Source organism: Tamandua tetradactyla, chromosome 3 (assembly GCF_023851605.1).
Source record: "Tamandua tetradactyla isolate mTamTet1 chromosome 3, mTamTet1.pri, whole genome shotgun sequence".
Lineage (NCBI taxonomy): Eukaryota > Metazoa > Chordata > Mammalia > Pilosa > Myrmecophagidae > Tamandua > Tamandua tetradactyla.
The window spans coordinates 103,429,728-103,456,087 of record NC_135329.1 but is presented as its reverse complement, the minus strand read 5'-3'; the positions used below and the strand labels follow the sequence as shown (position 1 = coordinate 103,456,087).

The 26,360-nt window shown below is 42.2% G+C and overlaps 1 protein-coding gene across 8 annotated transcripts in view; it reads right to left on the bottom strand.

Moving 5' to 3' along the window:
- The window catches only part of MGAT5 (alpha-1,6-mannosylglycoprotein 6-beta-N-acetylglucosaminyltransferase), a 376,908-nt gene that overhangs the window by 244,016 nt on the left and 106,532 nt on the right, over positions 1–26,360 (bottom strand). For 2 of the 8 annotated variants that reach the window (XM_077153611.1, XM_077153613.1), the window contains exon 3: positions 3,142–3,192. The exons of the other annotated variants lie outside the window; for them this stretch is intronic. The gene's annotated coding sequence lies outside the window, so the exon portion shown is untranslated. The remainder of the gene's footprint in view (positions 1–3,141; positions 3,193–26,360) is intronic. 8 annotated transcript variants of the gene reach the window in all.

The following is a 26,360-nucleotide window of genomic DNA, read 5'->3' as shown; positions in this document are numbered from 1 at the left end:
GACTGTTACATCATTATTAACCTTTCTTTGGCATTTGGCTTCTAAAGTGAGAAATTTATTTGAAGCTAATCTAATGGCCTCAATTTTGCCCAATGCTTCTAGTAACCAGCACCTCTACAACCTTCCTACTCAAAATGTGGTCCGTGGACTGGTACGCCGTCAGAAAGGCAGAATCTCATGCCCAGTCCCAGACCAATTGAATTAGAGTTGGCATTTTTTATAAGCTCCCCCCTCCCCCCCCCCCATTATTTGTTTGCACATTAGAGTTTAAGGAGCAGTCCTCTTATCCAGGACAGTAAAAGTTGGGGCAGGACCAGATACTAATTTCTAGAGGGGAGAGAGAATATGGCACAATTCTCCTCCTTTTAATATTATCACAGAATTTAATGATTTGGTATTACTTTCTCAATAAGCTGGAGGCATGTCCTACTGGCAACAGAAAGCTGATAATTTTATGTGCAGATGGCACGGTTCTATCATTGTGAACTAGTGGTGTCTAGCATCAGATCGCTAACATGGCCTCTTTTCTAATTGCTGACAAGAAAGATTTCTCATCCATTATGCTAAAACGAAAGTCAATTTGGATACATGTCTTCCCACTTATAACTTTGAAATAGCAAATAACTCCATACAGCAAATCGCCTTCTACAGCTATCCAGCATATACTCTGCTCTGCTCAAAGTTGGACATCATAGGAACATTTACTGAGTTTTTGTTGTTACTGTTTGTGCTGGTTTGAAACTGTTGTATACCCCAGAAAAGCCATGTTCTTTAATCCTAATCCAGTCTTGTGGGTGCAAACCTGTTGTGAGGTGGGTTATTTTGATTAGGATGTTTCCATGGAGATGTAACACACCCAATTGTGGGCGTGGCCTTAGATTAGATTATTGCTATGGAGATGTGACCCTATCCATTCAAGGTAGCTCTTAATTAGTGTAATAGATTCCTTAAAGAAGTTCATGGAGAAAGAGCTCAGAGCCAATACAAAGAGCAGACACAGATGTTCGCAGATGAAATCCAGAGTACGCCCTGGAGAAGCCGAGTGAGAGTTGGCAGAAGCTCAGAGAGGAGGCCACTGGAACCAGGTGCTAAAAGCAACAAAACCCAGGAGCCAAGGGTCAGCAGATGTCGCCATGTGCAAACAACCCCAGAAGTGATCACCTTTTCTAGAGTGAAGGTATCTTCTTGTTGATGCCTCAATTTGGACATTTCCACAGCATTAGAATTATAACTTGTAAGTTAATAAATCCCATTTCTGGTATACTGCATTCTGGCAGATTTTGCAAATGGAAACACTGTCGTTGTTTATAATTGCTTAAGTGCTCACTTTAGAAGATCTGCTTTAACAATTACAAGTACTTTCTCACTTGACTTCAGAGTGGAACAGCCTTTAACTGAGTTAAGCATCCTCATCAGGTGCCTGAGTTTTGCAGAAATGGATGTAAATCCATAGTTAAAGTCTCTGGAAATGGCCCTACTTCTGATATTTTCCAAGGCACATTATCTTGAGTTCTTGACCATTGAAAACCTTTCAAAGTTTTGCTGAAAGTACGTTTATGAAGGATACTTTAAATGTACTATCAATCCTCTAAATGAGCTTTGCCCCACCTTTTGTGACTAATGAGCTCCTTTCACAGTAATAAATAATCAGTCTCCCTGGCACGTGCATACACATACACACACACACACACACACACACACACACAAACCCTACCCCTTAGTAACTTTTTAATGAGTTAATTTTTACACATATGATAAAGACGTGATGTTAAAGTAAAAACAAACTTTGTTTATGAAACCAGACATTAAAGTTTATGAAGTTGATTCACTTCAGTAACTTCTTTAAGGTTCAAACTGATTAATGATAAATTACCTTTTGCCCACTTAGTCTGGAATATCCATCATTTAACTGTATAAACAAAAATAATTCCAAAATTACATATTTATTAGTATACATTTGGTGTGGGGACCAAATGGATAGTCAAAGTGTGGTGGTAATTTTACCTGCTACAACATCAAAAATAGACAAGAAATTACCCAATGTTTGGATGTCTTATTTCTGGATTTAACGACAACAACAAGAAAGCAACTGGTTTATAAAAGGAGACATACTTATTTCCCACAGACATGTTTACATGTAGAACGTGTGCTCCATTACCCAGGAAGAAACCCAAGAGGGGCTATGCCTGTTCCTTCTTTGGAGCCCCCACACTCCTACTCGGGGAGGACAGACAGGGGTCTCAGCTTGGTGGGACTGCTGGGTGTCCTAGCCACAGGGGCTGCACACTCTGTCACATAGCAGAGGCAGCCCACAGACCCCACCCATGGCTGTCCGGCCACCTCCACCGGGCATGTGGATTCCATCTAGGGCAGATGAAGAAGCCTTATTTTGGCCTTGCACCTGTGCCACATTTCCCAACTCAGCTTTGCACTAAGAAAAGCAGTACTGTATGTGAATCCTGGTCTAGCTTTTTCTGTCCATTTCCTCTAGTTTAGAATCCAGAAAGGAGGAGGGTCTGATTAACTGGCATCTCCAAATCCCATGTTACTTATTTTTATATAATCGTTCTGTTTTGTTTCTAAATATCAGGATAAGACAGGTGGTTTCCAGCAGTTCTTTGAAAGTATTCCTCCACAAATAACACACTGCAGGTGTATGAATCTTGAATCCTAATAAATTAAGAGATAAAATGACTGGAAGAGTCATAATATTTTCTCTTTTCAAATATTTGAAAGAGCTATACAAAAAGAATTTTGATCAGATGAATGCAACTTTTGGCTAGAGGGAAGATAATCTGGAGGAAAATTGGCAGAAATCTCAATATAATCCTCAATAATTTATAATTTGACCTAAGCATTCCTAATGCATCCTGTCTTTAACCAACAGTCCATTAAGGATATAAATAAATATTTTATCATAATATATAATGGTCAAAAACCTCGCAATCACTAGGCTCCTTCCGCCTGCCACTAACTGCCTGGCCCTCTCTCTTAATGAAGGCCTGCAGGCTTTCAAACTGCTCCATTTTAAAAGGGGATCATGTGTGTGTGTGTGTGTGTATATGTGTATATATATATATATATATATATGAATACTTAGTTGGTAACTTTCAAAAGTCAAAAAGGTAAAACACATATCACCGTCATTCAGAATGTAAGCTCCAGGGCACCCTCAGGAATCCTGGGGAATGCCTACAATGCAACAAGAAAAAGACAAACAACCCAATTAAAAATGAGCAAAGGACTTGCATAGACATTTCCCCAAAGAAGATAAACAAATGGCGGATAAACACATGAAAATGTGCTCAACATCACTAGCCATTAGGGAAATGCAAATTTAAACCACAGTAAGATGATACTTCATGCCCATGAGGATAACTAATATATTTGTTTTTTTTAAAAAAAGGGTGAAGGTAGGCAGAGAAAGGGGGATAAGTGTTAGAGAAAAGCTTGAGGAAAAGACTGGAGCCAAAATAACCATTCACCTCCAGGAAAGAAATTGATGCAGAGAAATTGAAACTCTGGTGCATTATTGGTGGGAATGTAAAATGATACAACCAATATGGAAAGCAGTATGTGGTTACTCAAAAAGAAAAATATAAAGATACCATTAGATGGCAATCCCACTTCTAGGTACATTCCCCAAAGACAGTGAAAACAGGGTTACAAACAGCTATTTCTATCCAATGTTTACAGCTAGACTTATTCACAATAACAAATGCTAGAAATAACCCAAGTATGTAGCAATAAATGAATGGATAAACAAAATGCAATATGTACACACGATGGAATATTATATGACCAAAGTAAAAATGAGGTTATAAAACATGCTGCAAATGTACTAAGAAATGATGAATATGCATCTATGTGATGATATTAAGAATTACTGATTGTATATGTAGAATGGAATGATTTCTAAATGTTGTGTTAGTTAATTTTTTTAATTAATAAAAACAAACAAACAAACAAAAAAACATGCTGCAATATGGAAAACATGCTCGGTGAAATAAGCTAGATACATAAGGACAAAAATGGTGTGATATCACTTACAACAGATGACTAAAAATAGCAAATGTGTAGCTATAAAAAACATTAGAGGTTACAAGAAGAAGGAGAAATTGTAAAAAAAAAATATTAAAATTTAGGGTTAGCTATATTCTCATGTTAAGTATGAACATCTTTGACATCCAAGAAGCTAAAAGAGAAAATATTATAGCTGCAATAGGTAAAAGGAATGGAAGGAGGGAATAATCTCTCTTGTGATAGGGAAACATTTATGGGCAAAAAAAAGAAAAAAGGATCCCGGTGAGGGGTCGGGGGGTGGTGGGGGGTGGGGGGAGAAAGCCACCAGCTGGAAATGGCTGCTCTAGATATTCCAAAGCACATCCCTGGATTTGGCCTGACCCTGTACCTGGAGCTCATGTCTTAGAAGAAATCAAACCATTACATACTGAACCGAAACTAGAGAACAGTTAAGAAAGGGTCCAGGGAAACACATCACTAGGTTTACCATAAACATGTCAAAAGTTTTCCTATTACCTTACATGTCTCCAGGAGGACCTCGAGAAAAAAACTTTTGCATTTTACTATCAAAAATATTCATTTTGGCATCTGAACAATAGGTTGTAACTTTGCTAGATTGACACAGTGCAACATCACTGACAGTGTTTCCCTCTTCCACAGAGCTGCCAGGAAAAGCTTGTAGCCAAAATCACCGTCCACCTGCAGGAAAGAAATTGAACTCCAGGGTAGATATTCTCTGTAAAATCCTCACTCTTGATCTACTCTTGTTTTCTCCTTGCCTCGTTGTTTCCCCTTACTCAGTTGAAAATACATCTATCTCTCTAGTATATGTGTTAACCTTTTTGGAATATACCTTGGCAATAATTAATTACATGAAAAGGAACAAGTCAGTTGTGGCGGTCAAAATAATGGTCCCCTAGAACCTACGCTATGCGGCAAAGGGGAAGTAAGTGATCAGATGGAATTACGGTTGCTACACAGCTGGCCTTAAAACAGGGAGATTAGCCTACATTATCCTGGTAGCTGGATGCAATGACAGGGTCCTTGAAAGTAGAAACATCACAGTCTTTCTTCAAGAACGGTGAGACTATTTACTGTGTAGTTTACATAAAAGCCAGGGCCCTGATTTAACAAGTCTGGTTATTTGGTTTTTCCTGGTAACTTTTGGTTCTATTTTGAGTTTGTGGTAACCAATTATATTAGGAATTTCAGAATTAGTCGGGGGGGGGGAGTTCCGTGATAGAGGTGATAGCGCCAAACTATTATTAGCTGCTAATACGGAAGAGAGAAAACCAAAGATACAGTGAGCAGTAAAGCGCAATCATTTAGGGCTATTCGGCATTAAGAGCAAACAGTTTCATCTACCCTAACAGCCCCCTGGGAGCATCACTCTACAAAGGCAAAGCAAAAGCGATTTTCACAATAGTGATGTAATATCACTCGGAGACATGGTGTAATACAGACTTGTGGAATATTTCCAAAAAAATCTGTACAGCTGAGCTCCTAACTGACAATGACAGATTAATGCAGCATTATTAGGAGATAGTGGGTGAAGAAAGAAGGGAAGACTATATGGTAAGATGGGAAAGCACAGAGGCTCAAATGCCACCTATGTCGCTTGCTGACCACTCTGCCTCTCCTCTGGAGACTGGTTTCCACTCAGCGAGACGCTCTGTGAAGGCAGAACTGTGTCTTGGCATTACTGCAATAAAGTCTAAGGGTTATCAATTTAATACACATCCTCTCATGTAATCCTCGTGCTAGGCCTAAGAGGTAGGTGCTATGATTATCACCCATTTTAAAGAGGGGGAAACTGAGGTATGAAGAACTATTAAATAATCTCTTTAGGGTCACAGAGCTACAGGTGCAAGAGCTGAGTAGGAGACTGGTTAACTGGTTGCTTAACCATGGCTCCGTAAGGCACCAAACTTATGAATGAGTAAACAGAAAGACTAAAAAAAAATGGCATGAAATGGCATCTAGCATGTAATAAGCAGCTAAAAAATACAGGTTGCTTTCCCTTGAGGGTTAGCCTCCCCTGCCCACCCTATTTCATCAACTGAACCCTCTAAATCAGCTGTTTTCAAATGAGGAACAAGGTAGGCATGTAAGAATCATCTCGAATGTTTTCAAAACACATAGCCCTCACCCTCCTCTCTAAATTTTTATTTTCATTTTCAATCTGGGTTGAGCTTCAGTCTGGGACTTAAAAAATAATAACTTTGCTGGAGATTCTGCCAAGACCTGACTATATCCTCCTCCCAACTCATTTCTGCTCTGCAGTGTCTTGGCTCCCGTAACAGGGAGTAGAATCTAGAATGGTGAAATGCAGAGCCTCATGGTAGGGACTTAATCTCAAAGACATCAAGAGGCACAGTGAAATGCAGGCAGCGAGCAAAGCGATCACACAGTTAAAGCTCGGCAGCCAGGTATAGAGCAAAAGGGTAACAACAAAACACAGGTTATCCTGAGAAAACAGGCTGCCAACAAATGTCACCAGTTTAGAAAGAGATATCCATCTTACTATTTTTCCCTTGCAATTACATCAAAGTGACATAAGAGCAGCATTTCAGAGTATTTTATTCAGAATGAAAACTAGATAAAAGGTCAAGGAGAAGCCAAATAGAGAGCCTGAGAACCGTCAGACAAATATTCAAGGAAGGGGCTTGCTGGGTGCTCCATCTTGTGTCACTAAGTACTGGGGAAAAAACCTGAAGGTTCAAGATACAGTCCCTCCCCCAAAACACATACACACTGGGCAGCACAGGACTCTGCTAACTCAGAGGCCCCACTGAGGGTCAGTGGATAGTGAGCCCCAGAGACCCTTATGGGCTCCAGAGAGAGCCTGGCAGGTGTCATAGAGACCATGCGACCTGAGTTGGGTCTCACTCCTTCATTCACCTTTTTGAAATCATCATTACCATCACCATGGTCATCAGCTCCAAATAATGCCATAGCCCAGGCTGGACACGAGGAGATACAAAAGCTAACAACCACAAAACAAAGTTCCTGATGCCAAGGTCCAAGCTTAAGGAAAGACACCCAGCACCACAGAGAGCCAGCCTTCTCTGTAGTCACGAAGACTTGAATGAAAGAGCCACAAAGACGGCTAGAAAACCATGGTGCACAGAGCTTCGGGCCAGCCACCCATCAGGGGCAGTGCCCCAAAAGGTCACTTTATTTTTCAAAACCTTAGTTTCATTTGATCATAAAATTTAGCAATAAAACTGAGTGGTTTTCAAGTTTAAGTTTCAAATGAGTATCTACCAGCTACTTGTTTTTTTTTTTTTTAATAATTCAGGACAATCACCCTCATAGTTTAAAGTATGATATGGGGGTGGGGAGGGCAGCGAGAGGCAGGGTAGGTAGCCGAAGGTGGAAATACATTTACAGTAAAAGAACGGATGAAGTCGTTAGGCAAAACAGAAAAACCACCCATACTAATTTTCACTGTGCCCCATCCCTTTTGTCCTCCACCTCAACCACACTAAACCCATGTCACTTGCCACCAATGATCACCAGATTTATAAAACCAATAAAATTTCTTTTATAATCACTCCACGTAAAAAACTATGAACACATTATGATTTAAATGCCTACAGCAGTACAGCAGGACCCAGGGGAAGTTTTATGGGTACCTTAGCAAAGCGTGCCAAGAATTTGTCATTTGCAAATCTGCTTTTCAGATATTTCCTGACTCTTTTCAATTAGTTCAGTTGACATTGAACTCCTTTTGTGACTGACCTGCACTCTAGAATGCTTGAACAATCAATGAAATTAGTTTCTCAATTTCTCTCTTCCACCCTGCTTTTCCCCATCAAAACCTATCACAGGACCAAGCTAAGGCAGTGGGTCTCAACTGTGGGAGGTTTTTTAAATGAAAATGCTAGCATCACCACACACTCCTTCATATTATGATTCAATTGGTCTGGGAAGGAACAAGAAATTGATGTAATTTTTAAGCACCTTAAGATATTCTTTTTTTGTTTGTTTGTTTGTTTTTTGCATGGGCAGGCACTGGGAATCGAACCTGGGTCTCCGGTATGGCAGGCAAGAACTCTGCCACTGAGCCACTGTGGCCCACCCACCTTAAGATATTCTAAGGTGACCAGTGTTGGGGACTTTTGAGTGAAGATATTCGCCTTGCCAGGCAGATAATTAAAGTGAATGAAAAAAAAGAGGAAGCAACAGGTCTGAGAAATGGGGGCAGAAAGGGAAGGAGCAGGGAAAGCTGTGTTGAACTGAAGAACACACAACCCACTCAGAGGGAAGTCCTTTCTCAAGTCTGGCCCCCAGACAACATGAGGATAGATAGCCTGGGGGCACCAGACCTTCCAATCTTTCAAGAGAAGTCAGACACCCAGAGTTTTAGGTTATATGTCTCTATTTTCAAAATTTTGGCATTAATTTAGATTTTTTTTTCCTTGAATTCTGGGTTGGCTAAACACACACACACACACACATACCCGCAGCCTTTCAATGCCCATAGCCACCCCAAATGAACACTTGCTGAGGGTAAAGCTGTGAAGCTCTCCAGAAAGACAGAAACAAAATACATATAAGACCTTGACTTCAAAGGAATTCACCATCTTCTCACCTGCTCAACCCACATCATTACAGGAGCCCAGTTACTTTACCCTAATTGCTCAACTATTCTCAACTTTCTAAAAAGTAAACAATACTGCTCCCAATCAGATTCCGATTTCTTTCAGAATCACTTTCAAAGGCTTCAGAGCACTAGATCTACTTTTTTCGACATTTCTACATTATACATTTCTATATTTTTCTACTTTGTTTACCCAACACAAGTTCGTGAATTAGTCATACCTGAGTAATAACCCTAAGAAACTGAAAGGGAACTGAAAAGTCATCTAGTGAGAGAGCTACAGACACTGGATCCAGAAAGTCTAAGTGACTCGCCTAGGGCCACAAAGAGTGTTGAAAACAGTGTCACCCACTTGCTCTGCTCTACCTGGGACTTTCCTGGTTTTAGCACTGGAAGACCCCTCTCCAGGATTAGATCACCCTAATTGAAAGACAGAGCCATGCTGCTGTCTCTTGTGTGTACACTCCATAATCCTATAATTTCTCATTCATACATACATACATAGTTGACTTTGAGTTGCATGGTCTGCTTTCCTATTAAGCTTAAAGTTCTTTGAAGGAAGGGATTTAAGTCCTTCTGTGAAGTTGAGCCCTTAATATTTGCTGGGAAAGGTAAGGATGCTTGTTGGTGCTGTCCTTGGAGAATACAAGCAGGGCTCCTCTGAGAATCTCTTTGAAGACCCCGAAGGTCTGGACAACCCACGAGAACCTTGTTTTCAGCCCCTACCTTCATCACCACTGTGCTAACTAAAAGTATGAGAAACACGAAACAATGAATCAGGTGAGCAACTTTCAGCTGGCTGCTTCCTTCTTTCCTTGGATTGCAAAGGCTCCTTCCAACTATAAGGAGGGTCATTACCCATCAAGGAACAGGATATCCAGTGTGTTCCCAATTCCCCCTGCAGAGATACACTTCAAAAGGCAGTTTCTCAGCTGTGAAGGAAGTCGGCCCTTGGAATCGTCCCTCTGAAGCCTGCTTCGGAATTATCTGAGAGCCAGGGGCAATTCCAAATGTTTTGCTTAGATGGAGAGGAAATATGGTAGAGCAGAAGAGCTTGGGACTTTGGTCCAGATTCATATCTCAGCACGCAGATCAATGGTTTCTGTGCTTCCTCTGGGAAGTTAAAGAAATGGTGATCCAGTTTCCTCAACTGTAAGATGTCTGCCTTGCATGGGTTTTTGTTTGCTTACTTTTAATTTTTATTGTGGTAACATACATACAATTCAAAATTTCCCATGTTAACCAGTTTCAAGTGTAGAATTCAGTGGCATTAATTACACTCATATTACCACCATCCATTACCGAAACTTTCCTCACCTCAAACTGAAACTCTACACCCATTAAGCAGCAACTCCCCATCTGTCCCACCCCAGTCCCTGATAATCTCTAATCTACTTCCTGTTTCTGTGAATTTGTGAATTCTAGGTATTTCATATAAGTAGACTTTCGCTATTTGTCTATTTGTGTCTGGCTTATCATACTCAACATGATGTCTTCAAGCTTCATGCACAGTGTATCAGACCATCCCATTGTACAGCTGAATAATATTCTGTCTTCTATACATACCATATTTTACATATCTATTCAGCTGTAGATGGACACTTGGGTTGCTTCCACCTTCTGGCAATTGTGGAAAATGCTGTTTTCAATGGGATTAGAAAAAGCATCCGCAATGGACCTAGTGCAGTGCCTGGTCCTCGATGAGTGGTGGGTATTATTGACAACGTCTCATCCTAAGGAGTCCCAGAGGCCTCCAGGAGGCAGGTGGGGGAAACCTACCCTTCTGCCTGATTTTAAAGTATAAAATCTGCCTTTCTCTGACTCGCTTTTATTCTGAAGCAGATTGTGGCTTGCTTCCTGTTCTCCAGTTCCTTTTCTCAAAAGATTTAAGCTTATCTGTGTGAGACACAGAACACATAGGCCAATATCAGCAAAATGTCACCATGACAGTCACAAAGGATCTTCCTATCTCGTATATCAGTTGTGATGGAGATGCCAAGCGGCCCCAGTCACTCAGAAGGATTCCCAGTGTTAGGGAAGATGATAATTTCAAAGAATTTCCTGGGTCAGCCCCTACAAATCTAAATCCATGCCACAGAATTCATTATAATCCATAATAATACTCCATCTCTCATAGCAAAACTACACTGTATGATTCACTGCATGGAGCTATTCCCTGGTAGACACTGTCTTTTAGAAATATGACCAAACCACCCCCTCTCAAAAAGACAAAAACAAACAAACAAACAAAAAAAAACACCCAGTCTCATGCCCTTATGTTTTACAATCTATACAAGATAAAACAATGCAAGATTTAAGCACACCTGGGAAACAATTCACACCAAAAATATTTTTAAGCTACCTCTTAGAGTCAAGAAGAATAAATGTCTGTACATTTCCTTTGTACTACTGCTTCTAGCATAAAACCTGTTGTGGCAGCCCTGACTTTTTACATAAGGAAGTTATGACCTGAGGTCACTATATAGAATTTCACTGCTCAAATTTATTCTTGGCAACCTCTTTCCAATGATAAACAAGGGGTTGCTATCAAAATCTCATACTTACATGCTCACATACTTAAACATACCACTACTACTCAGAGAATCAGGAATGCTCAGGGTCCTTCCTAAATTGAAATGTCTCTCAGCAGTTCACATAACAGGAACATTCTAACCTGGCCAGAGAAATGGGCACTAAAAGCCAGTCATTCTTAAGCCTACAGTCTGCTTACCAATAATAGACTGATGTCAATTTCCTCATTTTGATGTTGTACCTCAGCATATAAGATGTCACCATTGGGTGAAGCTGGTTTTACAAGACTTTTTGTACTATTTTTGCAACTTCCTGTAATATAATTATTTCAAAATAAGGTTGCTTTTTTATTAAAAAAAAAAAAAAAAAAACTATTGAAAGAATCTATTACTGATCGTTCTTCTGGGGCAAGTTTCCAAGAGGCAGAAACCTAGTTCCTCTTTCCCAGCACCCCCTTCTTGTGGGTCCCAGGTGGGACCAGGCCTAAATACTTTGAGGAAACTTCCTGGTTATGCTGAAAACCCTCCCCCTCTCAATGAGAACCAGCACAAAACGTAAATCACTGAAGAGGGGAGAGGTAGCTGTCACTGGCATTGGTTGCTGTGCAGGGCACCGCTGGACATGAGGAAGCCTAGGGAGGCAGCTCATGCAATAGTCTGGGTTAGAAAGGAGTCAGATAAAGGTCTACACAGAGCCGTGGCAGTCACAGCAGGTCGAGACCAGGAGCTAGAAACGCTGCAGAGGTCAAAGCAGCAGGAGGAGGATGGGGAGAGGGGGAGGAAGACGTAGTCCTGGGTGACAGCTTGGGCAGCTGAGGAACCAGGGGTGTATCATTCATGGAGAAGAGAAAATGGAAGAGGAGGTTTGTGAGGGAGCAGGAGGCAGCTAGCCTGGGGGCTCCAGAGGGGTAACAGGGCTATATTAGCTATTCCTGACACAACAGTCTTGTTCCTCTAGTGAGGAAATTCCTTCTTCCTCCTCTGACTGGGTATAAAATACCAGTCAACGGGCACAAATGGCAAGTCGGGCATCAGGTGCTCAGTCAAATAGGCCTCTAGGCCCCGTCCTGGCCAGGTCCCTCTCTCACCCAACCCTTTACCCTGCAAATCTTCAGTGGGGACAGAACTGCCAACTACCATTTCCCTAACAGGACCCAGGGGTTCTTGGCTTCTAGCATTCCCATAGCAAGACCTAAACTCCAGAAGAAATGTGACTTAAAAAAAGGTTTTTCCTAAGTGAGGAACATACTAAAACAAATGTTTTCAGATTATTTTTCTCACCTGTAAATACACCAGATACTGGGGATCCAAAAGAGGGGCCCCCCGGACAAACATTTCCCTGATGGACTGTCAGAGCCCCTCATGTTTCACTTGGAATGTCATTCCTTTGAGCTAGAGAATTAAAACTCCAGAAATCCTTAAAAAAAAATTCCTATAATAAACAACATAGAAACTGAGGCTGCAGAAGGGAGCTCAGAAATCCTTTCTACCACATCCTTGAGTATCAAAAACTGGCCTGTTCACCATGGCCCCATCCCCAAATCTCTGCTATGGAAAGGCCTTTTCCAAATGCAGCATGTCATTGTCAGAACCTTAAATCTGTCACCCTTGCCTGGCTGTATTACATAGTACGTACCATTTCCTGAGTACTTGCTGTGTGCCAGCTAGGTGCTTTGTCTGATTTTCCTAATTAACCCTCACAGCTAATACTCCTCATAGATGAGAAAACTGAGCTGGGAGAGAGACACTCTTTTTAATCTTTTTATTAACTTCCTGTAAACCCTTCTTTACTCCACGCTATTTATGTAACATGAGATCTTTATCCCCATAGCATCTAATAGAAACTTTCTCACGGAAGATACCTAACCATTTGCTCCACTGCATTCGCAGGTCCCAGCCCCTCTCCCATCAGGGACATCTTCCCCCTGCATTCTCCTTAAGTTGATGATTCTGTTTAACAAGATCCAATGCTCCAGATGGGATCTGCTCCTTGCCGTGTACTGGAGCTGTTAGCAACTTGATGCGGGATTCTAACTTCTACCAGTTTCTAATCACCCACGTCGACATCACACAGTGCCTACTATGTGCCAGGGACAGCTCTAAGTCTTTACATATAATTACCTTGGCCAATCATCCCAACAAGCCTGTGAAGTACATGCCGTTAACCCTGTTTTCCAGATGAGAAAACCGAGATCCAGCAAGGTTAAGTAGCCTGCTCCAGGCCACACAGTTACTTGCTAAGGGTCAGTTTTCTGTAAGTCACAGGAAATTGGGGGTTTTATGGAGCCTCCCCACACCCCACACCCCCAACTAAAGCCACCAGGACTTTTAACAGAATTGCCATTAAGTTAGGTCTTCTCTATTCTGGGTTGGTATGGGTGGTTGTTTCGGCCCTAGGTGGAAGACTTCCTATTTGTTCTCAATACATATTTTATATTGTTATTTCAGGTCCACTGCTCTACCCACTGGGTTCTCTTGGAATCTTGTGTCTGCCCACCAACATATTCAACATCATTTTGGTTCTCTAACAATTTCAAAAAGATAAATTAAAAACTTACTGATTCTTCCAGCAACTACCATCACAACCTCTTGAGAGAATAAAACATAAAATAAGGTATTAAACATTTAAGTAGTGACAGAAAAAAAAAAGCAGGAGGAATAAAAGTCTAGATAAAGCATCAGTTCTCCAAACAGCTTTCCATGGAGAAGGAAAAAATGCGAAGGGGAAGGGAAGCTGTCATCAAGAAATAGCATAGTTATTCATTTGACTTAGCAATAATCTCCCCTTAAGAAACGGTACACCAAATTTTTTTTAAAAGTTGTATCAGAGAATGTAGTAGTTAGAGTCAGTTGTCAACTTGGCCAGGTGAAGGCACCTAGTTCTGTTGCTGTGGACATGAGCCAATGGTACGTGAACCTCATTTGTTGTTCATTACATCTGCAGTCAGCTAAAAGGCGTACCTGCTGCAATAAATGTTTGGTTTAATTGGCTGGTGCTTAAATGAGAGTGCTCAATGTAGCACAGCCCAAGCAGCTCAGCATACCTCATCTCAGCACTGGCAGCTCAGCCCAGGCCTTTGGAGATGCAGAAAGGAATCACCCCGGGAAAAGTTGTTGGAACCCAGAGGCCTGGATAGAAAGACAGCAGAGATTGTCCTTCCCACGTAAAAAAGAACTTCAGTTGAAAGTTAGCTGCCTTTCCTCTGAAGAACTAATGAAATAAATCCCCTTTTATTAAAAGCCAACCTGTCTCAATTGTATTGCATTCTGGCAGCTAGCAAACTAGAACAAAGAACATTAAGAAGGCTGATGAACATTTGACATGCAGACCTCTGGTTTACACACCGATGCACAGATAGCATGTACTAACCATCAAACAATGTAGTTTATCCAATTATTATTTTTCTATTTATGAGGCTTTGTTTTGTAATAGCTTGGAGATATAATTCACATCCCATTTAAAGTGTGCAACTGAATGGGTTTTAATATATTCACAGAGTTGTGCAACCATCACTACAATTTTAGAACATTTTGATCAAACCAAACAGAAGCCCGAGACTGGAACCTTTAGCTATCACTTCCGTATCTCTCACCACTCCCCAAGTCCCAGGCAACCGCTAATCTACATTCTGTCTCTACAGGAAATAACCAGAAAATTGTGGTACTAACAGATTGGCTACTAAGAAATGAAAGGAATTCTAGGAACAGTGGATATGAGGGATAGCTACTACCTCTAGGACTGAGACAGAGCACCCAAGGGAGAGGCACCCAACCCTGGGCTTACATCCTTCCTGACTCTGTTGGAGAGGGTACAGTTATGGCTCAAAGGATGGCAGAGATGTTGCTATGGTACCACACTAGCAGAATATACTAGCAGTTCTCCCTCCAGAACTTACTGGAAATCTGTCCTCTATGCTATAAGGAAAAGCTGTTCACAGGGAAGTATGTCAAGGGAGGTCCTCTCCTATAAAACTGCCCACAGGCGCCCCAGGGGAAGCCTCTGGCTACTGGGTACTGCCGGCCTCCATGCACTATAGCAGTTGAACACTGGAGAAAACACACACCCCCGAGAGAGCCAACACACTGAGTCCATCAGGACCCCAAAGCAAAACCCTATTTTACTGCAATGTCTCTCCAGCACCCTCTACTGACAGGAATCAGAAGTGATGAATTTGGTGTTAAAAGGCCGTAAATCAATAACTGACATGCATGATTGTCAATTACATTTGGGAAATGCCAGATAAATCTCCAGGGAAAGACACTTATACAATGCGCCTTGGCTAGAAGACTGTAGACAACTTGGGTACCAAACATGAAAAATATTCCAATCAAGGCTTACTTTTGCCTGATGCTATTGCTAGGGCTGACCTGGCAGATGACCTGTGAATTCCCACCTTCCCCTCCTAAGGAAAACCCTTCTTACTTTCCACCTCACCCTTGTTCTTTATTCTCCAAAGCACTCACATTCACATGAGTGCACAGGCCATGTCTCTCTCTCTCATATACACACTCAAACAATCACAAACGCACATTATGTTTTAACAATAGTAACAATGCTGAGACTAATCTCATACTAATGCTGTGATCTTCTGATAATTATGCCCTGAAATGTTGACTGATAATATCCCTGACCTTTCCTCTTTCATCAGAGAAGTTGCCATCTCTGTATAAACACTTCTCACTTTGCACTAACATTCTCACTTGCAAATCACCACAATGACCTCTGCATTCTCTGGGTCTAATGTATCACCTCACCACCTTGAGCCTCTAAACCAGGCTGTGTTTTGTCTGTTGAATGGCTGGCAGGTGAGTGAAAAGCTCTATATCTGGGCCCCAGTCTAGTTAAAAGAAATGTGGCTTAGTCCTCTCTGTCATACCTAATAGCCATTGACAAAGCAACCCATCAGCACCAGTAAATGCCACTGCCAAAGTAACAGGAAAATGGCCGAAGAATCCAATGGTTCTCTCCCCTGCACAGACTCAGAGCCTTGGTAATTTCAAACCATACAAGATGCTGAGGAAAAGCACAACTAAAGAGGATCCCAGATTAGACCAAGGGACCCTTTCCTGCTAAGTTTGCCTCCAGGAACCACACATGCAATTCAAAGATAGGTAGAAAAGTGTCAGAGTCCAGCTTTCCCAGAATACAGCTGTTTTAAGTTTGATAAGCTGCCAGAATGCAATATACCAGAAATGGAACAGCTTTTAAAAAAGAAATTCATTAAATTATAAGTTTACAGTTCTGAGACCACAGAAATGTTCAAACTAAGGCATCCAGAGAAAGATACCTTAACTCCAAAGAAAGGGCTGATAAAGTTTGGGGTTTCACCCTCAGCTGGGAAGGTACGTGGCAACTTTCATAAGGCTTCCCCAGGAGTCTTTCCTTTTGTATCTCCAAAACCCTGGCTGTTTGGGCTCTGGTGGCTCTTTAGCCCTTTCCAAAATGGTTCCGTCTTAAAGGTCTCGGGTAAGCAATCCTACCTCGAATGGGTGGAGACATATCTCCATGGAAACCATCTAATCAAAAACTACAACCCACAATTGGGTAGGTCATGTCTCCATGGAAACAATCAAAAAGATCCCACCCAACAGAAACAATCAAAAAGATCCCACCCAACAAAATTTATATTTTGACTAGTGCATTTCCTAATATAACTTGTGTGGACAACTTAACTGAATACCATAATAGTTGGACCCTTGAGTAGGGCATGAGATTTTGTAGGTTTGTCCAGAGTGATCCCCCTATAAATTCCAGGGTAATTTGAATAGGGAATAAAAAAGTACTTGCACAGTCCCCTTGGGGGAATGATGAGAAAGAGGGAAAATTCAACTTCTCCAAGTGGAGAGTTTTTGATATTCTCACAAAAAGTGGGGACAACCAAAGCAATAGGCTGAGCCCCCAATCTTGGGGTTTGTTCATAAGAAACTTATCCCCACAAAGGAAAAGCTTAGCCTATTTAAAATAAGGCTGAGGCTCAGATGTGGCCTCTCTCTCTCAGTCAACAGGACAAGCAACTCACTGCCCTCCCCCTCTCTACATGGGACATGACTCCCAGGGGTGTGGGCCTTGCAGGCAACGTGGGACAGAAATCCTAGAATGAGCTGGGACTCAGCACCAAGGGATTGAGAAAACCTTCTTGACTGAAAGGGGGAAGAGTGAAATGAGACAAAAAAGTGTCAATAGCTAAGAGATTCCAAACAGAGTCAAGAGGTTATCCTGGAGGTTATTCTTATCCATTAAATAGATATCATCTTTTTAGTTAAGGTGTAATGGAGAGGCTGGAGGAAACTGCCTGAAAATGTAGAGCTGTGTTCCAGTAGCCGTGTTTCTTGAAGATGATTGTATAATGATAATAGCTTTTGCAATGTGACTGTGTGATTGTGAAAACCTTGTGTCTGATGCTCCTTTTATCTACCTTATCGATAGATGAGTAAACCATATGGATTAAAAATAAATAAATAGGGGGAAAAATATTAAAATAAATTTAGTAGATTGAAATGCTAGTGATCAAAGAAAGAGAGGGGTAAGGGGTGTGGTATATGTTAATTTTTTTTTCTGTTTTCTTATTTCTTTTTCTGAATTGATACAAATGTTCTAAGCAATGATCATGATGATGAATATACAACTACATGATGATATTTCGAGTTACTGATTATATAACAAAATGGAATGATCATATGGTAAGAATGTCTGTTTGTATGTGGTTATGTTTCATAAATAAATAAATAAAAAGATCCCACCTAGCTATATTGAATGAAGATTAAAGGAATGGCTTTTCTGCAGTATACGACAGTTTCAAATCGGCACAACAGTCCATAAAACAGGCCATTCTAACAAAGAGGTTGGTGCGTCTTTAGGTAGTTTGAGAGGTACCATTTTTTGTGTTTGTTTTCCACAACTGGTGGCTCAGAATTTGAGTGCTCATAAATGCTAAACCCTGCCGAGAATGAATACAAATGCAAGCCCTGCCTGCCAAGAATAACTAGTCTCTAAAACTTGCTATTTCCTCTACGGGTTCAGATGGATGGAGGGACACAGTAGTTGAAAGGGGGTGATAGATACTCAGAACTCAATCCCAGTATGGCTCTTATAACCTCAGTTTTGTTGCCCCAGGTAAGCAGTGGTCCCATGAGCCAAATTCCTTATTATTATGAGGAAGAGAGCATGGGCACGGCCCTAAGGTTGACACCCCAGGTCCCTGGTCTATTAGTGGGAAAGAGGATGGAGAAGGGGGCTGCAGCCATGCTTTGTGATACAAGTGACTGGGGTCACAGAAGGCAGGAAATCAAAGAACATTTATTGATAAAGTACACGTCTGTATTATTTCATGCTAGACTAGAGATCACAGGTTGGGAAGTATTTTGTTGTTACTATTATTATTGTTCTTTAATGAGTTACCAGCACTTGCAAAACAAGATTTCACACGTGAATCAGAGTTTCTGGCCTCACCTGGAAAGTGGGGCCAGCTGGTAATACTGACCCTTTTCCTGCGAGGCCACCTTCGCAGGAACTGAGTAGCTGGGCTCACTTGGATAACTTTTCCTGGAACCAGGGAGTCTGTGTCACATATTTGTGCTGCTTGCCCGGTCCCTGCCGACATTTTAGTTTCATCCTGCACTAAAGGACCTTAAGGTCCAACAGGGCAGTTGTGCTTCTTGTTTTAGTTCAGGCACACTTCAGCACAGTGCCCAGCATGAAGTTCCCAGCAGTTGTGCCTGCCATGGGCTAGGCATTCAATATCTGACAAATAAATGATTGTATGAACTGTACTGGGCCCTCTGTATACACTCATTTGATTCAAAAAATCATTCTGAAATATTTGCACCCCACTTTACACAGAAGGTTCAGAGAATTAGCCAACTGGACTCCCGAGGCTCACCCAGCTCGTAAGTGATTACAGAAATTGATCCCAAGTTTATATAACTCCAAAGCAAACGAGTGTGGAAAAGCAAGTCAGGGTACAGAAAAAAAGAATTTCTAGTTTAAAAGAAGGGGGTAAAAAGGCATTAGGCTGACTGCAAATATTCTCCGGTTTCCCAGATACTTTTGTTTCACACTTGTAAACAAAATATATTATCTGGTCATTGCTTCTCTCTTCTGCAAAACTCTTAAGAGTCTTGTATCAAGAAAGCCAAGCTCCACTTCCTCACTCTCCAAACAGGGTTAATTCTCCTACAGAGACTAGTGACCATGCTGTCCCTAGGCAACTCCTGAAGGGAAATCATTAAATTTAAACATGACATGCCTTCAATTGTAGTTCACAAAGACAAAAGCCATAGGGGGAAACTGTTCCACTCAATAGGAGGTAGGCGTTCTTAGCCAAGGAGCAAGAGAAGCTGAGCAAGCCCAACAAACAACGTTTTCTCAGACTACAGATGAGGAGGTTGGGAACCAAACATAAGCTCACTTAAGCTGCTAACTTTAAAGCACAAAAGGTTCTATCAACTCCCAGTGTGAAGAGGAATCATATGCAGCTCTATGAAGGGATCAGGAGTCAGGTAAAGCTCTAAAAAAAAATGCCTGTGCTGTATAGGGTGGACACTGGTGGAACCCCAGCTATGGGACAAAGAACTGCCCACTTTTTTCTCTGGTCCCTTGTGCTATGGTAAGATTTGACACACTGAGATGGAATTCCCTTTTAAATGTGCACCTCCCTGACCGGGCTGCTCCTGGGCAGAGTCAGAGGCTCACTGCTTTCCTCTCCAGTGCTGCTCTAGCAGGCTCACGCCGTGAGCATTATGGTATTTCCCCATCCCCAGACCTCCAGGTGGTCAGTCTGGAAAGGATTCTATCCCTGATCCATATATATGCAGGCGAACACCAATGGCAAGTTCCAAAGTCAAATCACATATGTATATAACATTTACATAATTTTTATTGGAAGATAAAAATGATAGGAAATCAGAATGACATCTAAAGGCTCCCAGGTGTGGTCGATGCTGCCAGATTGGGACACTGCTCTTTGGGTAGCAAGGCTATTCAGCTGGAACCCACACGCCCCTCTTTTCCTTGCAATCTACACCATTCTCTAAGAAGCTGAGCTAACTTGGAACCGAGGACAGAGCTTCAGGTGGTGTGCTATGGATAGGAAATTCTTAAGGCAAGGTCCTTTTTTTTTTTTTATTTCTCGGAGGGTCTAGCAAACCATCATGGTTAAGAATTAGTACAATGGGGAAACCATCAAAATCAAATATAAAACTCCTTTATTACCATTCCTTTTCTGGTTGCTATTATAGATTGCATTGTACCCCCATCCCTAACCTCTCCACCCATCCCCCAAAAGTTCCAAATTCCAGTCCTGTGACTATAATCCTATTTGGAAATAAGATATTTGAAGATGTTATCAGTTAAGCTGCGCAAAACTGTATTAAGGTGAATCTAATCTAATATGACTGGTGTCTTTATAAAGAGAGATGATGTGGATGCAGAAAGACAGTGAGAGAGAGACAGAGGGGTCAGACAGGTGACAGACAGAGACTGGTTATGCTCTAGACCGCCAGCAACCCACCACCAGAACCCTGCAGACTTTCAGAGGGAGCATGACCCTGCGAGAGTGTGACTGCAGACTTCTGGCTCCCAGAACTCTAGAAGGCTCTGTTGTTTTCAGCCACCTGTCTGTGGTACTTTGTTACAGCAGCCCCAGGAGGCTAGGACAGATGTCACAACTGTAGACGCCTGGGCTTGTGCACCTGCCACAGAAACAGGTTCACGTGTGCTCCTGTAGCCTTATCCTTCTGTCCCTGTGTACACATTAGAATTCCAAATTTCTTTACAGTTTCTATAATAAACCCTGCAGGAGGTCCTAATATTTGGGATCGTAGATTTCTATAGGTATCTGATAAAAACTATGAACAGTCGTCCCTCCAAAAATGTGGACACTCAAGGTGATTCAACACTTCAGGGATTTCAACAGGCTCGACCTGAATCTCTCGTGTAGAAGGAAGCCTGCTCCTTGTATTCTGGAGGACTTCCTTAAAGACACAAATTAATATCTATTCTGACCACTTTCTTTTTAAAATACGAATGCTTTCCAACAAAGACCCCATGGCAGACACCAACCACCTGTCTCTCAAAACTTACTCCAGATTGAAATGCAAGCAAACAGGTCATATACCTAATTTAGAGTGAGATGACGAGTAAATAAATCCAAAAATTTCAAGACAAAACCACAGCACTGGGAACAGTAATTGCAACTGGCATTGCTCCGAGCCACATTTTCTAAAAATCATATGAGAAATGGTGGGACTTGGACTGGTTATCCACAGAAGGACTTCAGGACCAACGGGTGGAGACAAGCCAGAGAGGAAAACTAATTAAAAAGCAAATGGGGAAAAATTAGCTTGGAAAGGGCTCACTGAACTGCTGACAGAATAGAGTGCTGAGGTGAAAAACAAATGCAAAGAGATCTGGCAGAATCCACAAGGAGCCTGATCAGCCTGAGAGATGAGAACACCACCAACTCCAGGCTCCGAGTCCGAGAGAACGGCAGTCACGGTGACATCTGTGGACGTGGAAAAAGACGAAAGTTCCCTGGACACAGACTGGATTGCAGGAGGGAGGGGTGAGGAGGAAAGGGGGTAGCCAGCTGCACCCCAGGGCCGGGCCAGATCCCTGCCATCAAAAACACAATAGTAGTGTTCACACAAACACACACATACACACACTCAGGACATGGGAGAATCAAGCCAATGCAATCTCAGGCCCCCTTAAGAAAAACAGGAAACCAACTGGAGATGGGGAACAAATGAGCTGCCCAAGCCATCACAAATCAGCTCATAATTACAAACAAAATCCTTCCTGGTGCAGAGAGAGGATTTCCTGGCACTGCATGAATCCCACCCTCCCACTCCCTCCCCCAAACCCCCCCACACACACACACTATCGGGCTGCCCCTGCCCCTTTCCATTAGTGCAGGAAACGACAAGGCAGATGCCATTTTATGTTCCTTTTATCTGAGCCATTTGTTGTACAGACAGGTCATTTCGCTTGGGGTGGGGATGAGGGCACACAGGAAAGAGCTAGAATATGAATGAATGTGCTCTAGTCCATCACTCTGAAACCACAGCTGCATTTGGAAAAGTTTCCTGAAATGAGGGGGTGGAGGAGAAGTAAGTTTGCATGGGCGAACATAAAGATATACAATGCTAGTTCAGCCTGTGATTTCATGCAGAATATAAAGTCCTGTTTGCTGTGCTGCATCCCAGGGCTCCACCCCCACCCCAGCAGTGGTATGTGTACTGGGCTTTTGTTTCTTTGCAGAAAGACGAGTGACCTAGCAATAGCCCAGGTCATGTGGCATCACAATTAATAATGATAATAAAGTAGCGATCACTTATTACCACTTTTGTTGTGCCAGATTCCATTTAAAACCCTTACAATGAACTCATTTATTCCTCTCAGTAATGCAGGGAGGGAGGTACTAATACCATCTTCAGTTAACAGATGAGGAAACAGGTCAGAGAAAGTAACAAATTTGCCCAAGGTCACACCCCTAATGAGACATAGGGGCAGGATTGCAACCCAGTTCTCACCAGAGGTTCCCACACTTTCTTGCTTTATGGTGCCCTCGGGGATTCAGTAATGTTTTCATGGCACCCTGGGGCCAAAAGAAATATCTAACAGTTTGCTTATTAGTTAGGCCCAACCGAGTTAAGAGTAGAAGCGTCAATGCCTGACTTTCAGATGCCTGAAAGATGTAGCTGTGTTTTCCCCGAATATTTAAAATATCTTATGACAGTCTGGGAACTTTGCTGTGGCATCCAGGGGCATCTCAGTTTGGAAACCACAGAACTATGCTATCCTGCCTTCCTCCTTCTGGTGAGTTAAAGGCAAAAGGCATCAGGGTGCAATAATCACATTGGCTGTTCCTTGAAGTGGATGAGTCACTGCAATGCCAAAAAAAAGGAAGAGAAACTGCTAACAATGCCCTGTTATCTATCAGTAGCTCTCACAGGATTTTCCACCTGGCCCAAGGATGCTTTTCCAGCCATATCTCATGCTGCTTTCAGCCCTATAGCAAACTGAGCATTCCAGAACCAGTCAGGCATGTTCTTTGGCCTTGCCCCCACCCTGTGCAATTTTTCAGGTTGTTGCACACCCTTCTGCATCTTCTCCTTCAGCCATTTTGTTCTCCAAGTGCCTGGGTCCCTTGGCTCCTCCTCTGGGAAGCCTCTTTACCCACTCAGTTCGCAGTCCGCTTTGCCCTCAACCTGCTTTGGGCCGACCCACATTCTAGCACCACTGCTAACCTGCATATCCATCTCCCCCTCCCCTATGGTTATGAACTCCTGCTGGGCAGGGCAACTGCCTGACTCACACTGGCAGCCTTGTCACAGCCTATGGACAGTAAATGTATAAAGCCTCTCAAGAGTTTTTAATTAATTAAGAATGGAACAAGAGCATGAAAGATTGCTTTAGGGACCGTGTGAAGGATTACAGGAATAAATGAATAAGGCAGTGAATGTGGGAGACTGGTTGCTTCTTGTCCCCCATTTATTGGTCTCCCAGTGTCTAAGCCCCTTGCAAGGAGATGACGCAGCCACTCCCATCAAAAAGGGTCTATTTCCTTATCCTTTGAATCTGGACTGTCCATGCACCTCATTTTGGCTGAGAGAATGCAGCAGAAATCATGATAGGTCAGTTCCAGACCTGAACCTCAAGAGGTATTGCACACTTCTGCATACCCTCTTAGAACTTGCAGAAAGATGAGAGGCCATGTGCAAGGGAGCCCAGCTGTCCCAACTGAGGCCATCCAACCCTCAAACCTCTGAGAAATCCAGCAAAGACCAATAGACTGACCCCAATCACAGGAATGAACTCAGCTGAGATGAGAAGCACCACCCAATTGGCCTATAGATTCATGTGCAATAAGGGCTTACTGTTTTAAGCCAACAGGTTTTGAAATAGGCTGTTATGTGGCAACAGCTAACTGATACAATGAATGGACAGTCAAATTCATGACAGTGAACTTACTGGAAGGTAGGAGTTGTCTTTGTACTGTAAGAAGAGAACAAAACTATGAGAATCATAGCTCTTAAACGTGGTATTATGACATAATGTTATGAGCCATATCATGATCTGTTGGGAGGTATCTGAACAAAACATTTCTCAATTATCCAAGAGATTTACTTTGAATTAGCGGGGATTCATCATCATCTTCATCTATAAACCACTCTGACTCAAGTGTTTCAACAAGCTTTCTTAAAGAGGACCAAGACACCACACTTCCCACCTCTCAGGAGTTTTATACCTGATAGCCAATAATCATAGGAACAGAAAGCATTTATTCATCCCCCATCAAATTCACCCTGTATGTACTACTGCATCATAGATGTGACTATCATCTACTCTGCATACCAGCTCATGGGGAATCAAAGACAATTTTGGGTGATGATGTTAAATCCTTTTGGGAAAGGGCTCATTTTTAAAGTTATGTTCCTCCCCCCCAGCCCCTCCCACCCCATCCCCCATCCCCCTTCAAGTCTCCATGCTTTTTCCCTTCCACTAACAAAAGTGATTAGTGCTGTGCTCAGTATGGAAGAGAAAAAAATAAAAGGTGTGGTCTTATGCTCTCAGGAAACTCAGTTTGGTGGACCACCAAGGCCTTCATTCAACAGGAAGCTATTCTCAAGTTGGAAATCACAAGGTGGTGAATTTGGGGCCTTGCCTTCTAAATAGAAAAAGCCCCAGTAGCCAAATTGGCCTTGGTTGTGGCAGTGGTACTTTGGGAAACTCCAGACTCAACCAATTAAGTTCTTTAACTAATGCCCCTGGCATAGGATAACTGCCGTACTGGTGGCTGACACAGGAAACTTTCCAAGGAGACTCTACCATAGCAAATGAGTAAGCCCTGTGCCCTCATTTCACATATATAAAATGGAGTGCAAATGAGGTTATGGAACATCAAAACTCACAAGCTTGGCATAGTCCTGGGCACTTATAAATGCTCAAAAGAGATTTCTTTCTTTCCTTTCAGCTACAAAAACACACTTGCCAGACAACACTATAGAAACACACACACACACACACACACACACACACACACACTCCTCCAGACCAACACATCCTCTTGTGCCCATTACAGAAGATGCCACCTTGGTAGTCAAAATAACAGCATAAAGTCCTGAAAATCGTATCCAAAAACCATACATATTTATTCCACTAATTCTCACCTAACACCACATTGGGTATGACTGACATGGGGCTCCTCTGCTAGCTTCCCTGTGCACCATTTCTCTTCCTAGAAGGGATTCAACCATCTCCATACACTATCCACAGAGGTAGCCACCAACAAAACAAGACACTGGCATCTTAGCAAACAGCATCCCCCTTCTCCAATTGAAGATGGCCTTCTGCCAAGCCCAGAGTGGTTCTAGTCTCTGAACAAGCATCCTCACAATAAGCAAGACTCCTGTTGTGTACAGACTAGAGCTCCAATCTCTATTTTTCCTCCCTCCTTCCGAAGATCTCATGCCTCCAACCCATCTCGCTTATTTGTTGAGCACCCGTCCTCTGACTGAATATAAACTCACCAGGAAACCACACAGATCTCCCCTAGATGAAGAGGAGAAATGGCAAACGTAGCAGCATGAGAAACGATGCCAAATCCGTCTTCATTAATCACCTTCTTATGTCGGGTGTGAAACTGTCTCGGAAAATAGCCAGAGAATGAATCATACTGCCCCGCTTACATAAGGAGACCTGAGTCTTTTTTAGTATGCTTCCCTTACTTGCACTATTTCCTTACCACACTTTAAATTTCCTTTAGCAACTTCACAGTAAACTCTTTAGATCATGAAACAGCCTCGAGTAGTAGAAAAACCTGGAATCTATGTTACAGAAGTAACACAACGGTTGTGTTTTCAGTTATCGAGTGGTTTGCAGCCACTTCACCTTTAGTGATTCTTCTTCTTTGTGATCCCTGTATTCTGGAAATGTGTTGGATTGCAGCATGGGAATTTCCCACTTAAAACCGGAAAGTCAAGTCTGGTCTCATAGCACCACAATCTGAACAAGCTCCAGCAAGGTTCAGATTTATATGTCTTTCCCCTGTTTAGAACTATAAATGCCCAGGTCTGGCATTAATAAATTCAACTAGGCCAAATTACACTAGCCTGACTTGGATCTTTTTCCTTATTTCAGCTAATCTCCCTGGAACAAACCAAACATACAATGAGAACAGAATATTAATCAAAATAAG